The sequence below is a fragment of the Narcine bancroftii genome, chromosome 2 (genome assembly GCF_036971445.1).
Source record: "Narcine bancroftii isolate sNarBan1 chromosome 2, sNarBan1.hap1, whole genome shotgun sequence".
In the NCBI taxonomy this organism is placed as follows: domain Eukaryota; kingdom Metazoa; phylum Chordata; class Chondrichthyes; order Torpediniformes; family Narcinidae; genus Narcine; species Narcine bancroftii.
Window position 1 is genome coordinate 355,366,638 of NC_091470.1, and position 15,165 is coordinate 355,381,802.

Genomic DNA, 15,165 nt, shown 5'->3' on the forward strand with positions numbered 1-15,165 from the left:
CTCTGTATTGCACAGTCAGTTTGTTGACATTTCTTTATTTGTTTACATGTGTACATTGCCTATAGTTTTTTTTTAACATGACCAATAAACAGTAATTTTGCCTGGCCCACAGGGTTGAATGTCATCTATGTACATCAATAAATCTGAAATCTGAAAGGTTCATACCTCGTACACTTCATATAACCATTCAATCAAGAGAGTCACCCCGCAGTTACACAAGTCACATTGACATATTTCCATCGATTATAAAACAGGCAACACGAGTATCCAAAGGGCACGAGCTGTAACAATATGCTCCAACTTCAAGAAAGACATGGTGTAACGCGATTGAATTCACTCAGAGACAAGTGAGGAGTGTAAACATATTTTTAATAGCTTACATTCAATGGCCGGTAGGCACAATAGTCTTCACGGTTTATATTGGGGTGGGTGAGAGTGGAGCCAGCCATCTGAACAATACATAGACAGTTCACTGCATTCACACCTTCCTCCAGAATTGAGCCTGTGGGTGAAAAACAGAGACCATTCGTTCACAAAAACAAATACTTTACTAATTTTTATGTTAAGTCTGTCAGGGGGGCTGGTAATTCTGGTCGAGCACCGCAGTACTGGAGGACTTGGGGCTTCCTGAACTTCCTGGACCCCCATGGTACTGGGTCAGTGGATCTCGAGGGATCAGGCTCAGTTCATGGAGTGAATCGGTCCACTTCCCGAGCAGTGTCCTCCGATTCTCTGAGTCGGGTACTCGGTAGTTTCTGGCTCACTTGAGGCATCGGACCCTCAGTTCCGGCCAGAGCACTATCCTCTCTGCCATCAGGGTAAGCCACACAGGTGCACCCTCTCGATCAGAAGGTCTGTCTTGCTCCTCCTCACGTGCTTTCTCACCAGGACTGGCCCTCATGCCATCAGCCAAGCCAGGAGTGTGGTCCCAGATGTGGATTTCCTCTGGAATGTAAACATATGCTCATGAGGAGTTGCGTTGGTCGCTGTTCAGAGGGGCAGCCTTATGGAGTGGACCTGTGGATACAACTTCTTTCCAGAGTGAATCTGGAAAGCCTTTGGTCCAGAGAGCCAATTTCACGGCCTTCCATACAGTCACGTTCTCTTTTTCAACTTGTTCGTTCCCTTAGGGATTGTAGTTAGTCATCCTGCTTAAGGCAATGCCCCTTCCGAGCAGGTATTGGCCTAGCTCTTCGCTCATAAATGATGAGCCCCGGTTGCTATGGATATAGCTGGGATACCCGAACAGAGTGCAAGACCCTGATGACCTTGGTGGTGGTCATGTCTGGGCAGGGGATGGTGAACGGAAAACGAGAAAACTTGTCGATAATGTTGAGAAAGTGCATATTTACATTAGTGGAAGGGAAGGGACCCTTGAAATCGACAGTGAGTCATTCGAAGGGATGGGATGGCTTTATCAGGTGTACTTTGTCAGGGCAGTAGATGTGCGGCTTGCACTCCATGCAGACCAGGCAAGACCTGGTCATTTCCCTGATTTCCTCAAAGGAGTAGGGAAGGTCGCATGCCTTGATGAAATGAGCCATGCAGGTGAAGCCTGGGTGGCAAAGCTCATCGTGCAGTGACCGCAACTGGCCGGTGTGTGCTCTTGACAGGGCATCTGGAGGTTCATTGAGAGTACCTGGCCTGTATGTTAAGTTGTAATTATAGGTGGAGAGTTCGATCCTCCACCTAGCGATCTTATCATTCTTTATTTTGCCCCTTTTTGCATTATTAAACCTAAATGCCACCGATCGCTGGTCAGTGAGCAGTGCAAATTTCTGCCGGCCAGGTTATCTTTGCATTCAGGTTAGACTTTAATTGATTGTCACATAAATTAAAAACTTTTTTTTTGAGGCAAGTAGACCTGCTATTTTTCTGCACATTCACTGGGCTAATTCCTGAGATATTAGAGGACTATATCTTGCATAGAGAATTCTATGAGTGAGGGGAGAAACGCTGGTCGCACATGGCCACAGTGGTTGGCGCTCGGGCTGCAGGGATCACTAGCGCCCCAATAACCTGGTCCTCTGAAAAGGTTCCACTTTTACCTGTGACATCATGAACCCCCAGTTGGGTCTGCTTTCACCAGCAGTAGGGTACTGGCCAAGTCTTTCTTCGCCAACTCTAGCAGTCAATGCCTAACATACCTTGACCTCACTCCTGCCATGAGGGTGCCCTGGATTTGTTCCTCCTCTCTCACCTGGGCTGTGTCCTCTTCGTAGTGGCATTTCCCGGTCAAGGCCCACAGTTCAAGAACATAGTCGTCCAATGACTCACCCGGACGTTGAGATTGTAGGTGCTTCGCCAACTCATCATTCTGGGGCCTCATGTAGTGGGTCTTCAAAGCCTTCTATGACTGACTGATAGGTAGCACAGTCTCTGATGACAGCGTACCCTTTGGGGCTGACTCGAACGAGAAGTGCCAATTCTCGAAGATCATCGGAGTTGAAGGCTTCTTGTGTGGCTGTCAGGTAGGACTGGAAGTGCTCCAGCCAGTCAGCGAATTCCTCAGGGGACAGAGGGTTGATCTGGAGCATACCTGGCTTCAGCAGGGCTTCCATCCCGTTTCAAATTAAACTATTAAAATTATAACGCGACTAAATGCACTCAGAGACAAGAGAGGAGTGCAAACATGCTTTTAATAGCTTACAATCAATGGCCAGTAGGCGCAATAGTCCTCAGGTGAATCTGAGGTAGGGTGGAAAAATCAGGGTTTATATTGGGGTAGGTGAGGGTGGAGCCAAGGGAGGAGCCAGTCATCTGAACAATACACAGAGAGCGAATTTCAATTCACTGCACACAGAGCTGAACATTGTCAGAAGAACCCTTACTGGGGCAATGATCATAGGTAATACCAAAACCATTAAGGCACAGAAAAACTTTATACAAATCCTTCTGCACACACACCATTCTTCTTAACCCAAAATCACATCTGACTCCTAAATTGCCAAAGTACAGTTCAGTTTTGGAAATACCACCCCCATATGTTAAACATTTACTGCAAGGGATTGAGAAATCACATCCATGTCTGAATTGCTTTGGTATTTTTAAGTTCTCCCATTAATTTTATTTTTAAAAAAGCTTTGATTGGCAGAATTAAATGCTGCTTCTTTGGTTTTTTCTTCTAATTTTTTCTGGGATTAATGCCAAGGTTCTTTGTAACTTATTAGTGAAATTCTTTTCATTTTTAAAGCTTGCATTATCTGTAATATTTATCAACATGATTTTCATCACTACCTGTTTTGTTTCGTTATTAAGAAGACTTCTCAACTTCAAACGCAGAATCATGAAAGAATTTTCCCTGAAATATACAGTAAACCAGATAAAAATATCAACCGATGGGAGCCTTCTAAAAGCAAAATAGTTAGAAGTCAGGGTCAAAGTCTTCCTGAAGTGAGTAGAGGGGGAGCATGGCAACTCCAGGGAAACTTGATGGTACGGTTGGCATAGCGGTTAGTGCAATGTCTTACAGTGCCAGCAATCGGGACCAGGGTTCGAATCCCGCGCTGTCTGTAAGGAGCATGTGGGTCAGGCAGCACCAGTGGGAGAGAAAAACATGGTTGACATTTCCAGCCAAAACTCTTCCTCGGACTTGATGATGAACTTTGGTTGGAAACGTCAACCGATTTTTCTCTCCCACTGGTGCTGCCCGATCCGCTGAGTTCCTTCTGCAGCTTATGTTTGGCTCCAAAATGACCGACTAGTGTCAGTGGGAAGGAAAGTAATGTAAAAAAAATTCTGAGGAGCAGGTTTAATCTCTCCTTGGAAAGGCAGGAATTGATCAGCTTAGACTTGTTGGTGGGAGATCCTGAATGATGAATATATCTGAGTTGTTTGAAGAGATAAATAAATTTACTGATAAGGTCAATGTGGTTGATATGGGTTTACATGGAGATCAGAGAGGTCTTTTCACAGTCCGACATGTAAGATTAGTCCAACATGTCAGAATATATGGATCCAAAGAAGGCATTGAGGGAAAACAAATCAGAATAAGGAGAGGTACAGAGATGCTGGAGGAACTCATCTGGTCTGGCTGTGTCCATAGGAGGTAAAGATAGATTACCGACATTTGGGCCTGAGCCCTTCCTCAAGGTTTGAGCAAAAAAGGAGACAGACGCCTTTGTTAAAGGCTGGAGAAAAAGGGGTAAGAATTCCAGGGGGGGGGAGTGGAGGAGTACAGATCAACAGACAAAAGGTGTTAATTGGATATGATAAGAGGACAGGAGAGAGGAAAGGTGAGAATTGATTCTGGTTCTGTGAAAGGAAAAGGGAAGAGAGAAAGAAAGAGAGCAAAAGGTAAGGAGACATGGTGAAAGATGATGGGGTGGGTTTCTAATGGAAACTGAAGATATCAATGTTAATGCCATCTGGTGGAGGGTGCCAGACAAAATATGAGGTCTCCTTACAATTCGCCGCTGGTCTCAGTCTGGCAGTGCATGAGACCATGGACAGACATGTCAGCAAGGGAATGGGATGGGGAATTGAAATGGGTGGCCACTGGGAGCTTCACACTATTGAGATGAACAGAGCTGAGGTGCTCAACAAAGTGATCACCCAGTCTGCACCCAGTCTCTCTGATGTAGAGGAGACCACAACAGGAGCACATGATGCAGAGTTAGGCATATGGAGATCAATCCGGAAAAGTGTGAAGTGATGTGAAGAATAGCGTGGATCTCCCAGTGGCTACCCACTTCAATTCCCCATCCCATTCCCTTGCTAACAGGTCTGTCCATAGTCTCATGCACTGCCAGACTGGACCACCCGTAAAATGGAGGAACAACACCTCATCTTCTGACTGGACACCCTCCAACCAGATGGCATTAATATCGACTTCTCTGGCTTTCATTTCCCCCCCCTCCCCCCCCCCCCCCCCCCCCCCCCGTTGCCTTTCTCCATTCACACAAACATGATAAATTCATACCTCGTCTTTTATCATAGCCAATTAACAACTTTTGTGGGTCTGGATTTCTCCCCCATTGTTTGAATATTCTGAGACTTTCTGAGTTTTCCTGCTTCTGTCTTATTCTGCTTATTCGTTGAAGAAGGGCTCAGGCCTGAAATGTCACCAATATATCTTTGTCTCCTATAGATACTGAAAAGACCAAATGAGATTTTTTTTAAGACAATTATGGCATCTGAAGACTTTCGAGTTTTACATTGACTGCAATAATCTTTTGTTGAGCACCATGAAAAAGCCTTCCACTGTTCTTCAACCATTCAGCCATATAGTCTGTTTTCCTATTCTACACTGACCAACTCCTCCCTCATCCCCATGTAATTTCCATTGTTTGGGCAGAATATGGTTTTCTTTTCTTTTTAAAATATTTTATTGAGTTTAATATATAAATCCTACATCCAAAGTCTTCTAATATAACAAGCAACAGGTCATATCATATACATATCATAAATTAAATATCAATGTAAATCAAAAACCTATCCCTATTTGTTTATTTAACAATATTTCTTTAAAGCATTAAATTCTATCAATATGATAATTAACCATTTATCTCTTTCTCATAATATATTCCAAAATAGTGCTGGATAGAAAAAGTCTAAATTAGACAATCCCTTGATCTAAACAAAGGGTAAATCCAGACTAATTTAATGATATGATCCATGATAACCATATTTAAACCCATATTTAAGAAGTTAATCTAAAAAAAAGAAAAAGAAAAAAAGGAAACAAAAAAACTAAAACTAAATCTAATCGAATCTCTCCCTCTAATTAAGATTAACTTGTAGAAATTGTGAAGATATTGGTCAAATAGTGGCCTTCAGAAAGTAGACAGGAAATCTCTGGAGCATCCAAATTTCTTAAATCTTCCAATTATTATATTATTATATGAATGGGCCCCAGATCTTTTCAAATTGAAACTTTCTATCTTTAATGTTGCATCTAATTTTCTCCAAGCTTAAATAGGACATTACATCACGTAACCACTGTTTTTGTGTAGGTGAAGAGTCATCTTTCCATTTCATTAAAATTGCTCAGTCTGGCTTACAACATGATAAAAACTAAAACTTTCTCTTCGGCTGCAGACAGAGGTATATCGGGTTCATGAGAAAAAACAAATTAATTAAAGGGGCATGGTTCTATTTTGATCTTAAAAATACACTGGTTTTAGACTGAGCTATTGCACCCTTCATTTGTGTGTGAAGCTCAATCCTCATTCCAAGAGGATCCCTGACTAATTTTACCCGTCTCATTGCACAGGACCAGATCCAAGATAGCATGTTCCCTTTTAGGTTCATTAACATGCTGTTCAAGAAAGCTTTTCTGAAGTTCTTCTCAAGGTTTCCCTGACCAACCTGGTTGACCCAGTCTATGTGCATGTTAAAGTCCTCCATGATAACTGCTGTTCCATCCTTACATGCCTCCGACATTTCTTGGTTTATTGCCTGTGCCATGGTATTGTTATTACTCCCACCAGAATTTTTTTTTCCTTTACTATTCCTAATCTCTACCCAGATACATTCAACATTTTGCTCCTTAGATCTTATATCTAATATCACCACCCTGATCTCATCCTTAACTGAGCGCTACCCCCACCTTCCTTTCCTTCCTGTCTGTCTTTTGGTATTACTTGATAACCTTGGATATTTAATTCCCATCTCTCGCCATCCTGTTACCGCATGTCTGTAATGGCCTCTAAATCATACCTTTGTGCCACTAGTTCATTGAACTAGTACTCTAACTCGAGTCCATGCCACCCAAATTACAACCCATTAACCAACACTCCCATACGTTTTTGAAGGCTGGGAGGAAACTCGAGTCATGTTTCCCCCCCCCCCGAGAAAACCCACACAGACACAGGAGAATATAGACAGTGCGGGATTTGAACCCAGGTCTGATCCCGATCACTTGCGCCGGAAGAGCATTGTGCTACCGCTATGCCAACTCTGCTGCCTTACTATGGGCATTTAGATAAAGTCTAAATGAGCTTTTAAAATCTCATAATTTTCCCCTCTTTGACATTTGACATTTATCCACTTTGCTCTTACTTTGCTCTTTTTTTCAGTGTTGCTTTTATTTTACCCACACATTTCTCTTTTACTTTATTCACCCTCCTCCAGGCTATTGAACCCACCCCCCCCTGCCCCCCCACCCCCCATATTTAGTTTGAAGCCCTATCCACAGTCCTAGTTATGCGATTCACCAGAATCCAGATCCCATCACAGTTCAGGTAGAGCCCATTTCCCTTGAACAGCTCCTTTCTTCCCCAAACCTGGTGTTAATTTCCCATGAATTGGAACCCATTTCTCCCACACCAATCCTCGAGCCCCCATGCATTTAACTCTCTAATTTTCTTGACCCTGTGCCAATTGGTTGTTATCCAGAGATTACCACCTTTACGGATCATTTTTTAAATTTAGTCCATAGCTCCTCAATTCCCTCAACTGAAACTATTTTCTGGTTTTACCCACGCCATTCAATATGTTGATATCATCTTGCATTCCTTTAAATACAGGATCCCTCTAAAGCAGTGGTTTTCAATTTTTTTCTTAAAAAAGGTGGTATGTGAGTGGAAAGAAAAATTTTGAAAACCACTGTTTTAATCGTACCTAATTGACTCGGTTTCATATCTCCAAAGGAAATGGGCCAATGACAATTTTTATCAAGCAAAATATTTCAGTAACAATTGAGTCTAGAGCAGTGGTTCTCAAGCTTTTTTTCCTCACTCACACACCACATAAAGTAATCCCTTACTAATCACAGAGTACCTATGGCATCAGGATTACGAAAATTTGAAGACCTGAAATGGACTAACTGGCAGAATGAAGCAATTTGAACTTCAAGATCTTTTGTAGTCATTCAATCTTAAATCATCTTCCCTCATTCCCTCATTTCCTTAAATATAGGGAAAGTGTGCAAAGAGAGGACTAAAGGGATCTCTTTGCAGAGTTCCATCATTATCTCTAGGGCCAAATGGCCTCCTTCTGCAATATCTGGAGAAACTCAGCAGGTCACGCACCATCTATAGGAAGTTAAGAGTAAAACATTGATTACCTTTCACTTCCTATAGATGCTGCATGATCTGATGAATTTCTGTAGCACATTTATGTACTGCACTTCACAATAGTGCAAAAATCCACTTTGGATAGTTACAGTGAGAATAGGAATTGAAAGCAAGTTGCTTTTTTTTTGCCTTTTGCTTTATTCTATGACTTCCTCCAGCTGATTATGATCAACGTTTAACTTCATTCAGAACACAAGGTGTTGAGATAACTATATGAAGGCCTTTTAACGCATCCTCCTCCTCCTCCTCCTCCTGGAGAGCCTTACATCTAACAGCATAAACACAGATTTTTTTCAAATTTAAGGTAACCCCACTCCCATCCAATTCAACTGTTTCCATCTCTACCTGCTCCTGATTTCATTCATTCGCTCTCTCTCTATTTTCTCCCTATCCTTCACCCCTGCCTCCTAATGGGCTCTCCTTCTCCACCTCTCGCACCTTATGTCCTAAACCCTATCCGCTCTGAGCCCCTCACCAACACCCTTTCCCCTTTATACATGCAATATCACCACCGCCCCCCCCCCCAACTTCCTGGTCATCTTGATAAAGGGCCCCAACTTGAAACACTGACTGACCATTTCTAACCTTGGATGCTGTCTGACCCGCTGAGTTCTTCCAGCAATTCTTTGTCTGCTTTCAATTAAATGCACGAAGTGGAAAAAAAGCCCTCAGGCAACTCCAAGGCCAAAACTACGATGATCTGAAAGTGAATATTAATTTCACCCCTACACAGACTGTGCAGCCAATATGATAATTATTTCTAATTATGTTGAAATAAATCTAAACAAATCAGAACCCATTACATCAGTTTATGCTTTTATCCCATTCCTCAATAATTTGCTGTTCAAAGGGTGTGCTGCAGTTTCTACAAATCCTTGCATGTTTCAGAAATAATTCAGTGAATTCATACAGTGAACCTTGGGGATATACTTTTCCATCTGAAGTACCAGCATAATTACAAGTATTTGTTTCTGAAGACATCGGTAACTTTTTCAGAACTCTACCACCTTCTTTATAAGGTTAGAAATCAATTCCCTGGCTTCTTGCCTACAGAGTTCCCAAGTACAAAGTGAATACGAAATAAAGAGATATGCACCCAGACTCATAAAAGTAGAGTTTTTCAGACACTAAAAAGAATTGTTATAGACTTTGTGTCAAAATAAAGAAGATCAAAAAGACACATTGTCTGATCCAACTTATTGTTAAATAACAATCTGTTTTTACTTATTTCTTAAAGAATTTATAACAGTGGTTTTCAAATTTTTCTTTCCACGCACATACCACCCAAAGATTTTGCAGGGCGGATGGTAAGGGTCATGCAACCTTCTTAGGAACTAGTTCATAGAAGAAGGAAGTAACTCAGGAGGACATGCAGCATCCATGGGATGTGACCTGCTATGGGACCTGCTGAGTTTGTCCAGCACATTCCTCTATTGCATTGATACTTACCAAGGAAAAAAAAAGTGTTCTTTATTGAAACTTTTGCAAAGTTTCAATGCACTTTTTGTCAGTTTTATTGATATTTAAATCAGCAATTTTTTTTCACCATGATTATGTGGTGGTTTCAATGCAAGCTTTTGCAGTGCCCAAAGCCAGTCCCAAGGGTCAGAGGAGCAAAACCTGTATGAGGCGTAGTGTGTTTCAGTGCAGGGCACTGGCAGAAATGTACTGGGTTCAGTCATCAGACTTTCGGGCCTGGATGTTGGAGCTGTTTGGTCAAGATATGCAGAGGTGTTGAGGACCTGACTGTGCATGAAGAATCTAACGGTTTGGGACCCTCTCATTTTGCAATCTTAGTGGGTCTTAATGCCTTTTTATGAAATTCTGAAAATGGGGCATTCTACCAAATGACTTTGACAGTTTGCTGGGTGAACCATCCCACAAGACTTTGTCTTGCAAAGTCTCCAGGACACAGGGTGTACATCAGAAGTACTTCCCCTGTCTTCACTTCCATCTGGATTTCCTGAATTTCCTATTTTAAAGGTGAAAGCAGAGCATACATCAAAAGGTTATAAACTTTCCTGAAAGGGAATAGTTGGTCCAACCTAAAATGCCATCCTTGTTTAAAATGCATTCATTCTAAAGGATGTTACTGGCAAGAGAAACAACACCTCATCTTCCATCTGGGCACCCTCCAAACGGATAACCACCTCCTCTCAGTCTTTGACCCCCTGCCCTCTTTCATCTAGTTCTGTCTGTCTTTCTCTCTCTCCCATTTTCCCTCTGTCTCCATTCACAGAGCCAAAATCAATTCTCACCTTTCCTCTTATCATATCCGATTAATACATTTTGTTTGTTGGTCTGGACTCCTCCCCCTCCCATTCCTCCACCTTCCTCTCAGTCTTCATTGAGGCACCTTCCTGTGTTTTACCTTGAAGAAGGACACAGGCCAAAAATGTCGGGAATATATCTTTACCTCCTATGGACACTACAAGACCAGCTGAGTTCTTCCAGGATTTACTGTGTGTTTTTCCTACAATCACAGCATCTGCAAACTTCCGTGTTTCACTCACAACTGTTTATTCCTACTTTCCCTTGTGTAGGGTTGGGGTAAGCCACCTTCTTGAACCACTAGAGTCCTTCAAGTGAAGGCATTCCCACAAAGGAATGGAGAAGGAAGATCCAGGATATAGACCCAGTCTGATAAATGAATGGCATTATATTTCCCAGTCAAGATGGTGTGATTTGGAGGGGAATAAGCAAATGCTGAGGTTCCCTTGCACTCACTTTCCCTGTCCTTCTTGATGGTAGAGGTTACAGATTTGGGGGATGTTGTCAAAATAACACAGGCAGCATGTAGGTATTTAATGGAGTCCTGCTTTGTACAAATATCAGCAAACATCTGTATTTATCTTAAGTTACTGATGAACTCTTAACCCAATGGTGTTGGAGTAAAATCCAGCCTTTTTTTTTGAAGTGGCAGTCCGAATTCACGTAGCTCAGGTTGTTAGTGGCTTGCAAAGTGAATTCACTTTGAAAACCAAACGAAAACTGCAGCTGTTGGAAATCTAAACTGAAAAGAGACAATACTAGAAATACTCAGTCAGTCAGTACCTGTAGAAGGAATAACCGATCTAATGTTACCTTCCAGGCAAAGAGAGAAACAAGTTCACTTACCAGCAGCAATGAAAGTTGGATAGGGCTGGGTAGAGGAAAGGAATATCTCCAACTGCTTCAGGCAAAGATGGGTCATCTGATTCTCGTGCAATACGCCAAAGTGCAGGAGAAACTCAACAGTTCACGCTGCGCCTATAGGAAGTAAAGTGTAATCAACGTTTCAGGCCTGAGCAAAACAGTAGGCAGGTACCAGAAAAAAAAGGTGGGGGAGAGTCAGTCTAACAGGCAAAAAGTCATAGGTGGATATGGATGAGAAGTCATGATGGAGGAGGTGTTAGCTCCCTGAATGGAGAGAGAAGGAGTGGAGAGGTGGATGAAAGGAGACAGAGGGATAGGGAGACAGACAGACAGACAGAGAGAGACAGGGCGTTAATGCTAATGTCATCTGGTTGGAGAGTGTCCAGAGAGAATATTAGATTTGTTCATCTGATTTGTGTCCATGACATAAGGCCATGGACAGACATGTCGGTGTGGGAATGGGGTGTGGAATTAAAATTGTTGGCTACTGATTCTAAGAATCAGTGAATGTTTGGGTCTCGCCTTATCAGAAATATTTCCTTTGTTCTCCCTTTCCCTCCCCCACTTTCTCCACTACTGTAAAGTAACTTTGTTTGGAGTTAAACAGGAAAGTCCACACAGTTTCGGTGGGGTGGGGTGTGGGGGGTGGGGGGGGGGCTGGTGGAGATCGGTCTAGAATCAAATATGTTCATTCACTGTTGGTTCCTGACCTTTCTGAGTGTCCCTGAGTAGCAATTTGAATCACACCCCCCACCCACCCCCCGACCATCCATTCCCACACCAACTTGTCAATTATCGATCTTCTCCACTGCTGTGGTAACGCTAAATGCAAACTCCAGGATCAACACCTCAGATTTGGGTTCAATTAATACAATCAATTAATACATACACAACCATATGAAACAGTGTTTCTCCAGACCACAGTGCACACACATACAGCACATAATAGCCATATACTGATATAAAATAGAATATTAAATCAATTTAAATTTTTTAAAATTTAAATTTAGACATATAGCACAGTAACAGGCCATTTCAGCCCATGAGTCTGTGCCACCCAATTTACACCAAATTAACCTACACCCCAGGTATGTTTCAAACGGTGGGAGGAAACCAGAACCTCTGGGGAAAACCCACAAAGATATGGGGAGAAAGTACAAACTCCTTACAGACAGCGCAGGATTCAAACCCCGGTCCTGATCGCTGGCGCTGTAAGGACATTGCATTAACCGCCACGCCAACCATGCCGCCCATTTTTATTTGTATAAATATTCTGGAATGATTTACTCAGTTCCATTTATAAGAGGCCTAAGGTTACAGGATACTATTCATCAATCTCACTCTGCAGGAAGAAGCTATTTCACATACTGGCAGTCTTGACTTTAATGCTTTTGCACCTCATTCCTTATTGTAGTAGGTCAAAGATACTATGTGATATTCAATGGGATGAACATGAAATTCCACGACCACCCAGTGATCCTTTCCTATGCACGCTGGTCCACCTAGATACTATTTTTTTTTATTTAGACATACAGTGGGGTAACAGGCCCTTCTAGCCCATGAGCCCATGGTCCCCAAATGCACATTGTAACCTGTAACCCCTGTACATTTTTGAAGGGTTGGAGGAAACCAGAGCACCTGTAGGAAAGCCACATAGGCACAGGGAGAACATGCAAACTCCTAGCAGACAGCACTACATTCAAACCGGGGTTACTGGTGCTTTAATACCATTGCACTAACTGCTACACTCGCTCTCCCTTTTCTTACTTTTTACATTCCAAACTTCCCCAACCTATTACCTCAAAACAGCTCTCTCCTCCACTGAAGTCCCATGCACCATCTACTTAGATTTTTTTTAAATCTTTAAACATGAAAACGGAATCAAACTTTAACTTATCTCTATTAACTTAACTACGTAACTTAACCCCCTTCTAATTCTAAGTGTACGTGTATGTGATGTGTGTGTAAATTTAAGAAAGTTCTTTAGTTCACAGTTCAATCTTACTTCTCATTCTTCCAAGTTTACTGATTGCAGGCAATTCTTATACTGTGCACCAGAACTTAACATGTATAAAGTTCACCAGGCTTTGGTGCTCGAAAGATAAATGTTTACCGCTCAGGAAGGTTCTTTGGAAGTTTGCAGAGAGAGATGTGTTGTTCCAGGATTTCCACAACTGAGGTACCACCATTAGTCACCTCAATATCTTGCTGATGAAACTTGCCCCATCAGGGTTCTCCAGATGATAACCTTTTTCTTTCAAGCCACCACAGAGTTCCTTTCTGTTCCCCTTATTCTAAGAGAAACATCAGACAGATAGCACTTCCAGCCATCCGCCACTCTGATGCTTCTGTTTCAGTTCCAACAAACTTCTCCTGCTTGTATCAGCTGTGACTCTCTCTCCATCTTCAGCAAACAACAGGAGTTATCCTTCTGCTCCCATCTGTGGTTTTAGGTAAACAAACCTCTCAATGACCTTTGAGTGAGCACTTTGCAGAAAGGTCAGAAGACTTGTAAAAATGTTCAACATAGCTGACCTGACTACCATCCAAGACAATGATCTATTCATTTTATGACATCATTTCAATTAGCACCTACTTGTGAAGTGTGCATAGCATTCTCCATAGTTTCTGTAAAGTCACTGAATATGAATTCTTCAATATTTCAAATAAGATCTGTTTTAAAGTGTATGTGTATGTAACCTTCTCTAATTTTACCAATTTATCTCCCAAATACATCTACAAATATTAGTTCACAATATCATCTTCCACTTCTGCCCCTACCTCTCCCCACTCTTGCCACTACCTTCCCCACCCCTGCTCCCACCTTATTTCACATGCCTTATTTGCCCTTATCACCAACCATCCTGGGTCTCTCTATGGTATGGAGATGCCAATACCCCTGAGCATAAAACTCACTCCCCAGTCTGCATTAACAGTCTGAGATGGAGACAGTAGACAGCATAAAGTCCCCAGTTGAAAACATCTCCAGAGACCTCTGCTGATACATCCATGTTGATGCATCAGCTAAGAAATCACACCAGCACTCTACTTCTTCAACAGCCTGAGGCGATTTTGGCATGCTACCTCCTTACCTCAACAACATCTACAGTTGCACCACTGAAAACATCCTCAGGGGAAGAAACAGAGGGGTTGAAACAGAGGAGTCAAAACAGAGGGGTAAAAATAGGGGTACAAACAGAAGGGTAAAAACAGAGAGGTCAAAACAGAGGGGTAGAAACAGGGGTTGAAAAAGAGGGGTAAAAATAGGGGTAGAAACAGAGGGGTAGTATGGGAGCTGCTCCATGAAAGACCATAAGAAACTGTGGAGGGTTGTGAATGTGGCTCATGCCATTACACATACCTCTATCAAATATATCTATAATTCCCTCTTAGAAAAGTAGCCCATATCTTAAAAGACTCATCTTGCCTTTATCATACTCTCTTCTTCCCCCCCCTCCCCCCCAACCCAGTCAGAGAGAATATGCCCCACCAGATTTAAGGACTTTTCCCCCCCCACCACCATTGTTAGACTAATGAATGAACCTCAACATACTAACATTATGCTCCCATTGTTCCATACCAAATGGTCTCACTGTAACTCTGCAATGTTGTACTGCAGTGCAACACACTGTACCTTGCTTATTATATTCGGTGTAGCTAACCTGCTGACAAAACAACCTCTATCACTGTATCTTGGTATATGTGACAATAAACTTGATCTTCCCTCTAAATGCCCAGTCATGATGCAGGGCCCTGACCTGAAATGACAATAATTTCTTCGCCTCCACAGATGGTACCTGAGCCACTGAGTCCCTTCCAGGAATTTGTTTATTCTTTGCTCCAGATTTTTGGCATCTGCAGTCCTTTATGTCTCTTTTGAAACAAAGTTGACATTGGGCGGTATGGTTGGTGTAATAGTTATCGCCACGCTGTTACAGTGCCAGCGATCGGGACCGGGGTTTGAATCCCGTACTCTACCTCTTCCCCGTGTCAGCATGAGTTTCCCTCAGGG

The 15,165-nt window shown here is 42.3% G+C and overlaps 1 protein-coding gene across 10 annotated transcripts in view; it reads left to right on the top strand.

Moving 5' to 3' along the window:
- Positions 1-15,165, top strand: part of LOC138755773 (receptor-type tyrosine-protein phosphatase mu-like) — a 1,095,616-nt gene that overhangs the window by 928,339 nt on the left and 152,112 nt on the right. The window lies entirely within an intron of this gene.